Below are 11744 nucleotides of genomic sequence, written 5' to 3' on the forward strand. Positions count from 1 at the left end.
GGTTGAGCACAGGGCTGCGAAGCTGCCCGCAGCCTCTGCAGTGCCAGTTCAATTTCCAGCCACCGGGCAAGGGTCCCACATGGCACGCAGACCTCTCCTGCTTCACCCGCTGCTTCCCTTAGCAGTGTACTTCATCAGTCTGCCTGTTCTGCTCCCTGCTCTGGCTCTGGTGAATTCTCTTACCCTCCCGTGCTTCTGACTATACCCAGTGCTTGTATAAATAAACAAATAAATATTTTTTTAAAAAAGAAGAAATAATTTGTCATTAAAAAAAGGAGGTAAGGCAGGTCCCAAAGAGCTGGTACAAAGAAAATATGACATCAAGATAATGGATGACATTGTCAGCCTCTTTACGCATCTCTCACCCACTTGTATCTTTCAAGTGTCTCCACACATCTCTTCTCCCTGTGTCTCCATCCAAGCCTAGATGCAAGTCAAAGTTGGAAAAGCAAGAGCCCACCATGCTTCTTGAGCCCACCTTTATTCCACATTATATAGTTTCACCTGGCCACTCCGTCCTTTGCCTAGTTCCCAGTAGTTAGTCCAAGTTGGCTGCCTGTAAGTGGAGGCAGGGAACATGGCACCTCCCCTAACATAATCACTTGTGGAAAGAAAGAAGGGAAAATGATAGTGGGAGGGAAGAAGGGAAAAAGAGAGGGAAGAAAAGAAGAGAGAGAAGAAGGGAGAGAGGGAAGAAAGCCTCCTAGGAAGAACCCAGAATTCCAAGACAAATGATAAATTTTGAATTCCATCCCAGCCACCTTCTAGTTGAATGATGTAGAGCGAATTCATATTTCTAAGCCTCAGTTTCCTTATCTATAATATTGGGATAATATTCTCTAGTCCTGTATCCTTCACTCACTTCTATCCATCATGGAGAGGGAGAGAGAAAAGAGGAAGAAGAGATGAAAGAGGAAACAGAGGAAAACATCCTCACCATTTCTGAGGAAGAGGAGCCTTTTAAGGTCTGCTCAAGTGTTCTTTCTCCTGGTTGTAGGGAGAGCAAAGATCACTAGAGGGCAGTGTTAAAGCAAGGAAAATTTCACCAGAAGCACCAATAACCCACAGCTAGATGAGCCAAATCACACAAGAGCCAGTTCTGCTGGAGTCAGAACTTGGATTACCCTGTCAAGTTTGATGTGAAACATCCCAGGTATAGGCCACAACTGCCTACTGTTCACAATTAGAGGGAATAATTCATCATTTATTTGTTAGAAATAAGGCTACCTTTCATGAGATATTTGAGTTTTTAAAAAATGAGTTAAAAATCATTTTAAAAAATGAATACCATTCTTCTGCCATCTCAAATAAGTTTCCAGGCTATGTCTTTCTGTCTCTAAGGCTGTCTAATGTCACTGCCCAAATAGTCAGTCCCTCCTCAGCCCCACTCCCACAATCCTTTTCATCAAGCACAACTTGCATTACAGTCCTCAACTACTCAGAAGCCACCAGTAGCTCTTTATTGCCTACAAGAAAAAGGTAAAAACCCCTATCCTGGTAACGAAGGTTTACCTTTATCTATTTCTTTTTTCATCCTGGCAACTTACATGGAACACACAAGCTGCCCTGCTTCCCAGTTCCTGAACATAACCCTACTTGCATCGTTCCATTGGCTCAACTTCGTTCCCTCCATTTGAATCTTCCACAAGATGGAACTGGAACTATAATAATCTTTAATGACAATGGATAACATTTTTTCCCATAGAACCTTCCCAATTTTCCAGAAACTAAAGACTTCTGTCTGTGATACACACACACACACACATTTACATTTATCTATCTATATATAAATTTATTTCATCCATCCACTTACTAATTATTTTTTTTAATATTTATTTATTTATTTATACAACCACTGGGTACAGTCAGAAGTGCGGGAGGGTGAGAGAATTCACCAGAGCCAGAGTGGGGAGCAGAACAGGCAGACTGACGAAGCACACTGCTGAGGGGAGCAGAAGGCATGGCAGGAGAGGTCTGCGTGCCATGTGGGACCCTCGCCCAGTGGCTGGGGATTGAACCGGAGCTGCAGAGGGTGCGGGCAGCTTTGCAGCCCAGCGCTCAACTGTTGTGCCACCGAGGAGGCCCCCACTTACTTATTCTTTTGCTTAGCACATAATGATTGAGGATTTATTTTGTGTCAGATACCATGTAAAGAGCTCAGAAATGACCAAGGCTTAGTCCTGGCTCTCTAGGTTCTAACTGGTTCTAACTTAGTCCTGGCTTTCTAGGTTCTATAATATGGATATATTATCCATAGTAGTCATGTAAGTGTCACATGTGATAGAGGTACACAGTTACATGGAGAGAATGAGAAACTAAGTTGGAGACATACTGGAATTCCAGATAAAATAGGATGTGGAAACAGAGACTGCGTCTTTAGGTAATTGCCCTTCAAATAGTCAGCATGCCAATATGTATTTTCTAAATCACTCAATCCATTATAAAAATTGGTCATTTAAATAGATTTTTGAACTTGAAGGAGGACCAAGTATTTATGAAATGGAAAAGGATTCCAGATGAAGACAATTAGAGTAAACATTCATTACCCCAACTAGATATGGACTTGTTTGGGAGCAGAAATTGTGTCTTATCCAATTACTCCCACATAGCACCTGAAATAGAGCCTTTGATTTGTCAGGGTTCCCAAAATGGAAAGGGTCTTCTAGTATGTGCTCTACAAATGAGAAAAAGTACACTCTAAGAAATTATTTGGTCAACACTATATAAGCTGTGAGTGTAAAAATTAAGACTTAGAACTCAAAGTTCAATGTTCTTCAAACTCCTCTGCATTTCATATCTCAAAATCTTCAGTCCTCATTGAGGCTTAGGCACCCTGCCCCAGCAGTAAAGATCTGACATATATCTCTAGCACGTTGGCTTCAAAAGGAATACTAAGGAAGATCTTATCTCATTGTATACATGATGTGTAAATTGATTTAGGTAACATAGCCATTTTAATGATGTTAATTCTTCCAATCCATGAGCAAAAGTTATCTTTCCATTTCTTTGTGTCTTATTTATTTCCTTTAACAGGAGTTTTGTTTTCAATATATAGGTCCTCCACATCTGTTGTGTAACCATCCTAGGCCAGGCAGATTCTTTGTTAATTTGGGCAAATGGAAGAAGAATTTTGGAGCCTTAGAGTTTGCTGGGTCCTATGGTAGCTCTATTTTTAATAATTTGAGGGTCCTCCACACAACTTTCCATAGTGGTTGGACCAGTTTACATTCCCACAAGCAATGAAAGAGGGTTCTTATTTCTCCACATCCTTGCCAACACTTCATGTCTCCTGTTGGTTTGTTTATTTTTTTAATATGTGCCATTCTTACTGGTGTAAGGTGGTATCTCATTGTGGTTTTGATTTGCATTTCCCTAATTATAAGTGATGTTAAGCATTGTCTCATTTGCCTATTGGCCATCTGCATTTCCTCTTTGGAGAATGTCTTTTTAGCCATTCTGCCCACTTTTGACTGTATTCTTTGCTTTGTTTTTGTTGAGTTGTATAAACTCTTTGTAGACCTTCAATAGCAGTCATTATCATTTTTGTGGAGTGCAAATATTTTCTCCTAATCTGTGTGTTGTCTCTTTGTCTTGGTTACTGTCTGTTTTGCTGTACAGAAACTGTTTAGTTTGATGTAGTCCCAGCTATCTATCTTATCCTTCATTTTCATTGCTTTGGAAGATGAGTATTCAAAAATATTTCTGAGATGTATGTCATGGAGTATTTTGCCCATGTTTTCTTCTATGTATTGTATGGTTTCAGTTTTTATATTCAGGTCTTTTATCCATTTTGAATTGTTCTTTGTGTATGGTGTGAGGTCGTAATCTAGTTTCATTCTTTTGCATGTATCAGTCCAGTTTTCCCAGCACACACCACAGAGAGAAAATCAGCCCCCAGAACTCAACAATAATGACATGGAAGAACTTCTTTGCTTAACAGAAAATTTAGAATTGCCATGATTAAAAAGCATAAAAGACAAAAAGGAAAAGAATGCTATGAGAAATATAATTAATGAACTGAAGAATGAAATTGATTCTTTAAAGAAGGAAATGAAGGAAATGCAGGATATTAAAATACTAATGGAAGAGCTAATGAACTCTGGGAAAAGTAATGAAAACAGAATTGATGAAATGGAAGAACGCATCAGGACTCTCGAAGATACAGCTATAAAAAGAACCAAAAAAGAAAAGGAAGGTGATGAACAAAGGAAAAAAAATGAAGAAAATTTCTAAGAAATATCTGACAGCTGTTTGTATTTACAGTCACTTTTCAATCACTTAGATCCTGGGCTGCACATATTTTGTCAATTCCCAAGAAAGCTAAATGATGTGCTGATTCCTCAGTTATGGGTATTAGAAGCATCAAAGAATGGGGACCTGGTCCTGTGCATTTTAATTATTAGAAATATCGAGAATCTGAGCTGTAGATAGATGGCAAATATTTCCAGAAGATTGGGGTTCTTCTCTGTACCTCATATCTTAATATACCATAGACAAACTAAATTGTCCATAAGTGAGTGAGAAAGGCAGAGAAATGCTGGAAACCAGTACCAAGAAAAACTGTCTGAGGAATAAAATGGTTGTTTAACTTGAATCACAGTAACCACAGAAGAAACAGCTTTCTTCAGACTTTTGAGGGGTTGCTTATATGAGAGGAAATGGAACAATGAAAACAAATTCCAGTTCAGAGTGAAATAAAAGTGTCTACAAATCAGAAACCTCTGAATGACTTTCTTGACAGAAACAGTTCTGTAATTCTGCTGGTATTCAAGCAGAGTTAGTGTGATTGTTAAGAATTCAAAATAATTCAATGTAGTCCTTGTCTGATGCCTTGCTTTAAAGGCCCAGTTTTAAATGTGATCTTACCAACCATCAAATAAGATCCAGATTATTACAACTTTTCCTTTTGTAAAAGGAGGTTCATGTCACTGCTGTTAGGAGCATTTCTATTCCTGTATTCCCTAACCTCCAGAACTATGGGCCACTAACATTTTGTTAATTTCTCCTGACTACCAGGAAACAGATACTCTACCTTGTAGCACAAGAAATTGTTGCACTTATTAGACAAATTAAAGTATCTGTGAATTCAGCATGTAGAACCTCCTTATAATTATTGACACAAAAGACTGTTATTTTACAGATGGAAAAAAAAAAAAATGTTCCAGTGCAATGACCATGCTCCAGGCCTTCATGTTCCATGGCCTGTTCTTTCTTTCTTTCTTTTTTTTACGAGTTTGGCATGCAATATATTTTCAAACACAATATAAAACATCTGACAGGTGACTGGACAAGAAAACTGAGAGTATGGACCATCCACGTTAACATCTCAGCATTCTGCAGTTCCCCCCTGATGCGAGCCATGTCTGATAGTGTTTACTTGTTATGTGTGTACAGTAGAAGCAAGAAGCCTCGATAGAAATCAAGACTAAAGGGAGGACTGAAGAAAGGGATTGGCTGTCCCAAGGCATTAGATGTAGTGGCAGTCTGGAGAAACTGAGGATTTCTCTGTTCTGTGAACTTAGCAAAAGGTCAGTTTTTATAGGACTCACCAAGCAGCTGTGGCATTAACAAAAGCTCTGTCAGTTATCTTGCCAGTTTTCAGAAGCCCTTGAGGGGAATAGGAAGAACACTGCTATTTCCAAAATAAGGAAACACTAATGCATCCACTGTGGGAGGTGGAAGATGACTTGTAAGACAGGAAGGGCATCTGCAAGGCCAGTGGGCTTAAGTGTCTATCACGGGTAGGGGTAGGTAGGTTGTGGTCTGGATAGCCCCACTGTCTGCATATAGTAGAGGAACATTCATTATCAATGCCCTTTTCACATTTTCACTCTCGGTTGTGTTGCTGGCAAGGCAGGAAGGTGGCCCACATTGTGGGAGCATTAAGATAGCACCACACCCTTAGAGTTCTCAATCCAATCCTCTGTAACTGAGGGTGCTTAACTTAATCTAAAATGCCTGGATCAGGGTCTTTTGGGAAATTGGCACAAGAGTTTTAAAAGGTAACATGTTCACTTTGGGAGGTGGCACTGAGTCCCCAGACTGGGGCTCAGGCCAGTCTGGTGCACTGAATTCAGTAGCATCAGCCTGCATTTCATCTTCTACAATCTACTGTCTGGCAAAGCTATAGTTGTCTCACTAAAGACGTGCAAGTTAGAGAGAAAAGCCATCTGCAAGCCTACTTTGTTTTTGTCATTAAAGGCAGCTTGCACATGCACACACACACAATCCTTTATTATAAGGTGTCAGAAAAATAATAAAGTTTCTATAAGAAGAATGAAAACTGCTATTAGATATTACAAATTAATATGAGTGATCACTTGGATTTTCAATAGTTTCACTAGTTCCCAGTATTCAGTAGCTAACATCAAATAATTATAATTATTGATACAAAAGACTGTTATTTTACAGATGGAAAAAAATGTTCCAGTGCAATGACCATGCTCCAGGCCTTCATGTTCCATAGCCTTTTTTTTTTTTTACGAGTTTGGCATGCAATATATTTTTAAACAGAATAAAAAACATCTGACAGGTGACTGGACAAGAAAACTGAGAGTATGGACCATCCATGTTAACATCTCAGCATTCTGCAGTTCCCCCCTGATGTGAGCCATGTCTGATAGTGTTTACTTGTTATGTGTGTACAGTAGAAGCAAGAAGCCTCGATAGAAATCAAGACTAAAGGGAGGACTGAAGAAAGGGATTGGCTTTATATAATTGGCTTTATAAATATAAGTGTAAGTATTCAGTTGCTTCCTTCTCTCTTGGACTGGAGTGCTTTGGCATGGCTGGCTTGAGAATATTCCCAAGCCAGGATCTGAGAAACCCACTGCAAGAACAGGCAAAGTACACACCAGGTATATCTGACCATTGGCCTGGAGGGCAGTGTAAGGATAATAGTAAGGGGCATCCTTTTTCACTACAACAGAATATATTTCAGATTCTCCCATAGGATGGTGTCCTTCACAACATGGAACACAAAGAAGATGTTTTCCATGGCTATGGCTATGGTTTAGTGGTGGAAGAGTGGCTTGCGGTAATTCTGTCTCTTCCAGTCAAAACACCAGACCAAGTAATGCTGAACATCCTCCAGCCCAGGCAGGTCACCCTTGAAATCTAAGAAGTTCTTCTTGATGCTGACAGCATCTTGTTGAGGAACAGAATGATGGAAATGTTGAAGAGTTTATTGACTTGTTTCAAAGATGTTCATGGACTCCACCATGCATTTGTTCTCCATGAGGGCCTCATCATACTCGCTGGAGGAGACCATGAATATGATGGAAGTGATACCATCAAAGCACTGAAATCACTTCTGGCACTGAGACTGCTGTCCACCCACACCCACCATCTTCAAAAGGATCTTTATCTTTTAAAAAAAAAAAAAGATTTATTTAATTATTTATACAAGCACTGGTTACAGTCAGAAGCGGGGGAGGGTGAGAGAATTCACCAGAGCCAGAGTAGGGAGCAGGACAGGCAGACCGACGAAGTACACTGCTGAGGGGAGCAGCGGGCGGCAGGAGAGATCTGCGCGCCATGTGGGACCCTCATCCCAGGGTCGGGGATCAAACCGGCGCTGCAGATGCTGCCAGCAGCTTCGCAACCCAGCACTCAACCGCTGCGCCACCGGGGAGGCTCTTAAAAGGGATCTTTTAAATAATGTAGTCATGTTCCTCAATTCTCTTGGTGGCTACCCTCACCAGCAATATGTTTTGCTTGCTAGGAAAGTAATTGAGTTGCGGGTCCAGTCCAAATTATCCAGGAAGTACTTCTCAAATTCACCCATTTGGAACTCGCTCCTCTGTGAAAGTGCCGCTGATCCCAGAATTCCTCCAGAGCACACTCAGGACAGATACATACAGCAGGAAGTTGGCGGATCCACAAACCATTGAGAACATCCCAAACTTTTCATTTTCCGAATACTGCAAGGGATACTAAGCTTGTATCAGGTATTAACAGGAGCCCTTGAGCCCTTGAGGATTTTGTCAAAGATGGTGTTACTGAACTCCAGCAGTGCCCTCTGGTCAAATTTAGAGAGGCGGATGATGTGTATCTGCTTGAGGAAGGCAGACTTGCCACTCTCATCCTCACCGGGCAGCATGGTCCTGATTAAGCATGATACTGTATGCCACTTGCGGGTCAGCTTCGGCCAGCAGCAGGCAGTGGCAGCCAGCTCAAGGCACGCACCATTTGGGATATGGCCGCTTGGGCCATGGCTACTCACTGCAGCCGGCCACACGCCCTCGACTCAGCCACCGCCAGGTGTGGCGAGCCCTGCTCACACAGTCTGCTCCCGCAGAATACGGCCCTTGCCCCTGCATGACCTTGTCTGCTTCAACAACTTTAACTCGGATCCACTAACAGAAACTTAAAGGATTCCTTTTTGCTAGCAGTACCTCCCTCACTGGTTAGAGTATTTCTTGCAGAGGCACCTGGTGAATTGTATTATGGCTAATGCAGGATGGAGGTTCAGTAGCAAGGGAAGAACAGCACAGGCATGCCAAAGCTCCGTTGGTTGTCCGAGAATTTTGATGCTTTGGTTTGGCTGCTAAACTTACGGAGATATTAGAAGAGATTGCAGAAAGAAAGGGTGCGTTTTTTTTTGTTCATCACTTTGTAAGGTTAGTGAACCAAGTTGCAGTAAACATGTACAGGCAGCTCTCCTACAGCTATTCAGGACAGTCAGAGTGCTAATCAGCCAATTATGGGGATCCCGAGGAGGAAGTTGTTTATGATATAAAGAAAGCACATTCCAGGGACATTGAGAAGAAATATGTCATAGCATTACCTCACCCTGTGAGACCTGAAGACAATGAATAATCATAGGCATTAGTTCCTAAACTGAGCTTCCAGATATTTTATGGACAATATTCTTTCATTGAATGATCTTGGAGCTCTATTAGGAGAAAAGTAGTCTTAAAGACATCAAGAAAATACAGGTTATAAACTTATTTTAAATCTTGTTTCCAGTTAGCGATATCATGCCTACTAATGGTGTTCACTGTAATAAATTTAATAAAAATGGCAGGTAGGAAGTCATAAGGAAACACTCCGCAATTATAGTTTGTAATATTCACTATACCCTAGGAGGAAAAAAAAAAAAAAAAGAAAACTTGCTACAATCTTTTCCTAAATTCTGTGCTTGAGAACCAGTGCTGCACACACACACACACACACACACACACACACCCTAAAAAATAAAAAAAAAATAAAGAAAATGTTCAGAGAGGTTATTAACTGTCCTAAAATATATGTAAAGTAGTACCAGATTACGCTTTTCTGCAGTCCAGCGTTAGCTACAGCCGGACGACCTTGCAGTCTTCCTCCCCAGGAACATTTTTTGACCACCTATTCTATGCCAAGCACTATAGGAGGAAGCTTGCAGATGTTTCTTCCCAACTTATACCTTTTTAATCATGAAAAATTTCAAACTAACAGAAGAGGTGGAAGAATTATATAATCAATACCAACATTCCATCTCTACACATATGCACACATATGTGGGCTTAACTGTATAAGTCAATTGCTGACTTCATGAAACTTAACCCCCAAATACTTTAGCCTATGTCTTTGAAACATTCGTAGTCTCCCATAGAAACTTACGTAATAGCATTATCAAAATCAAGAAAATAAATGTTGATTCAGTGTTAACTAATATATAGTCTACATTCTAATTTTCCTAGTTGTATAAACAAAATCTCATTTTAAATTTCTATTTTCCTTTCAATATGGGAACCCCTCATGGTTTACAAATTGCATTTGTTTATCATGTCCCTTAGTCTCCTTCAATCTAGAATATACTATGGTGACCTTTTGTGTTGTTTGTTTTGTCTTGTCTTTCAGGACATTCATGTTACTGTATAGTTCAGCACAATTGATATATGGAATGTTATAGGTCTTTTCAAAGTAGAATATAGGCAATATTGCTTCTGTTGCTTTAATTAGACAAGGGTATTAGACTGAAATAGCTTGAATGCCTTAGTAACCTAAGCCTGTAATGTTTCAAAATTTAGAAATCAAAACCTAGGGAAATCACAGGCAACTATGACTTCTCAAAACAACCACTTATACAATAGTCAATCAAATAATTTCCTTGCTTTGCTTCTGCCTCTTTCCCTATAAAAATTTTCCCCTAATTCTTCTTAGTATAGTGGTTAGTATTACTAACCACTTCTGATTTGGCACTGCCAAATATAAATAATTATTTTTTGCAGAGATTAATATATATATATATATATATATATATATATATATTTACATCATTCTTCCTTTTTGTACAATGTATGCTTTCTCCTCTCAGGTGTAATCCCCATAAAACTCCCACCACCAATTCACCAATGCACCAGCACCATAGTCTCTTGTGTTCCTCCTTCCACTTTTTTTTTTTAAGATTGATTTATTTATGCATACAAGTGCTGGGGTACAGGTCAGAGATGCAGGGGGTGAGAGGGCCCACCAGAGACAGAGTAGGGAACAGAACAGGCCGACTGACTGAAATACACTGCTGAGGGGAGCAGCGGGCCAGACAGGAGAGGTCTCCTTCGCCACGTGGGTTGCTCCCTGGCCTGCTAGGGATTGAACTTGTGCTGCGGAGGCTGTGGATTGCTTCGTAGTGTGGCACCAGGGAGATCCCACCCTCCACTGTTTAGATCCCTCTCCCTCCCCATCACCTGCAGAGTGTCTCTGATTAATAGCTACCTATTAATTTTGTTTGTTAATTCATTATATATTTTTTCCTGATCCCCTATTCAATTCCCTTACATTCCTCCTATAGGGGAAACCATCCAATATTTTTCTTATTCTTTCTGGCTTATTTCACTGAGCATAATCCCTTCCTGCTCCATCCACTATGTTCCACAGTGTATATATACACCATATCTTCTTGATCCAGTCATCCTTTTGGGGCCATTTTGGTTACTTCCATAGCTTACCTACTGGAAATAATGCTGCAATAAACATAGGGGTACAGGTATCCTTTTGAATTAATGTTTTTGTGTCCTAGATTCCTAGGAGTGGAATTGCTGGTTATATGGTAGCTCCATTTTTAGTAGTTTGAGGAACCTCCAAACAGCTTTCCATAGTGGGTGGGCCAGTTTGTATTCCCACCAGCAGTGTAGGAGAGTTCCTCTTTCAACAAATCCTTGCCAACATTTGTTGTTTCCAGTTTTGTTTATTTTTTTTAATATGTGCTATTCTCACTGGTGTCAGGTGGTGTCTCATTGTGGTTTTGATTTGCATTTCCCTAATTACAAGTGATGTTGACCATTTTTTTGTATACCTGTTGGTCATTTGCATTTCCTCTATGGAGAACTGTCTTTTTAGATCTTCAGTCCATTTATGGACTGGATTGTTTACAATGATTTTTTGTTGAGTCTTGTGAGCTCTTTGTAGATCTTTGTGATCAGTCTCTTATCAGTAGTATTGTGTGCAAAAATTTTTCCCAATAAGTAGGGTGTGTCAGGGACCAGCCCCAGTGAGCAGGGTTGAGGAGAGGAATCTGAAAGAATCAAGAAATAAAGAACTAACAGACACAAAACAGTTTAAGAGAAGCGGGACCCAGGGGGTACAAGGCTTCTCAGTCCAAGCACAAGCATCCCAATTGCCCGGTGCAACTCATTTTTGTTGAGACAAGCTGCCCCCTCCCTTTTAGGTTATTGACAAGACAATAGTTTATTCTCTTGGTATTCAGCATTAATCTGGTACACATTCACCACCAAGGTTTCTGCATCATCAGGTTGCTTTGT

The 11744-nt window shown here is 40.3% G+C and overlaps 2 pseudogenes; one reads left to right on the forward strand and one right to left on the reverse strand.

Moving 5' to 3' along the window:
- Window positions 1-6919: 6919 nt before the first annotated feature.
- On the reverse strand, window positions 6920-8214 carry LOC119245644 (guanine nucleotide-binding protein subunit alpha-12-like; annotated as a pseudogene).
- LOC119245645 (N-alpha-acetyltransferase 20-like) lies at window positions 8213-8820 on the forward strand (annotated as a pseudogene).
- The last annotated feature ends 2924 nt before the right edge of the window (window positions 8821-11744 follow it).

Source organism: Talpa occidentalis, unplaced genomic scaffold, assembly GCF_014898055.3.
Source record: "Talpa occidentalis isolate TD23 unplaced genomic scaffold, MPIMG_talOcc4v2.1 talOcc4.15, whole genome shotgun sequence".
NCBI classification, from domain to species: domain Eukaryota; kingdom Metazoa; phylum Chordata; class Mammalia; order Eulipotyphla; family Talpidae; genus Talpa; species Talpa occidentalis.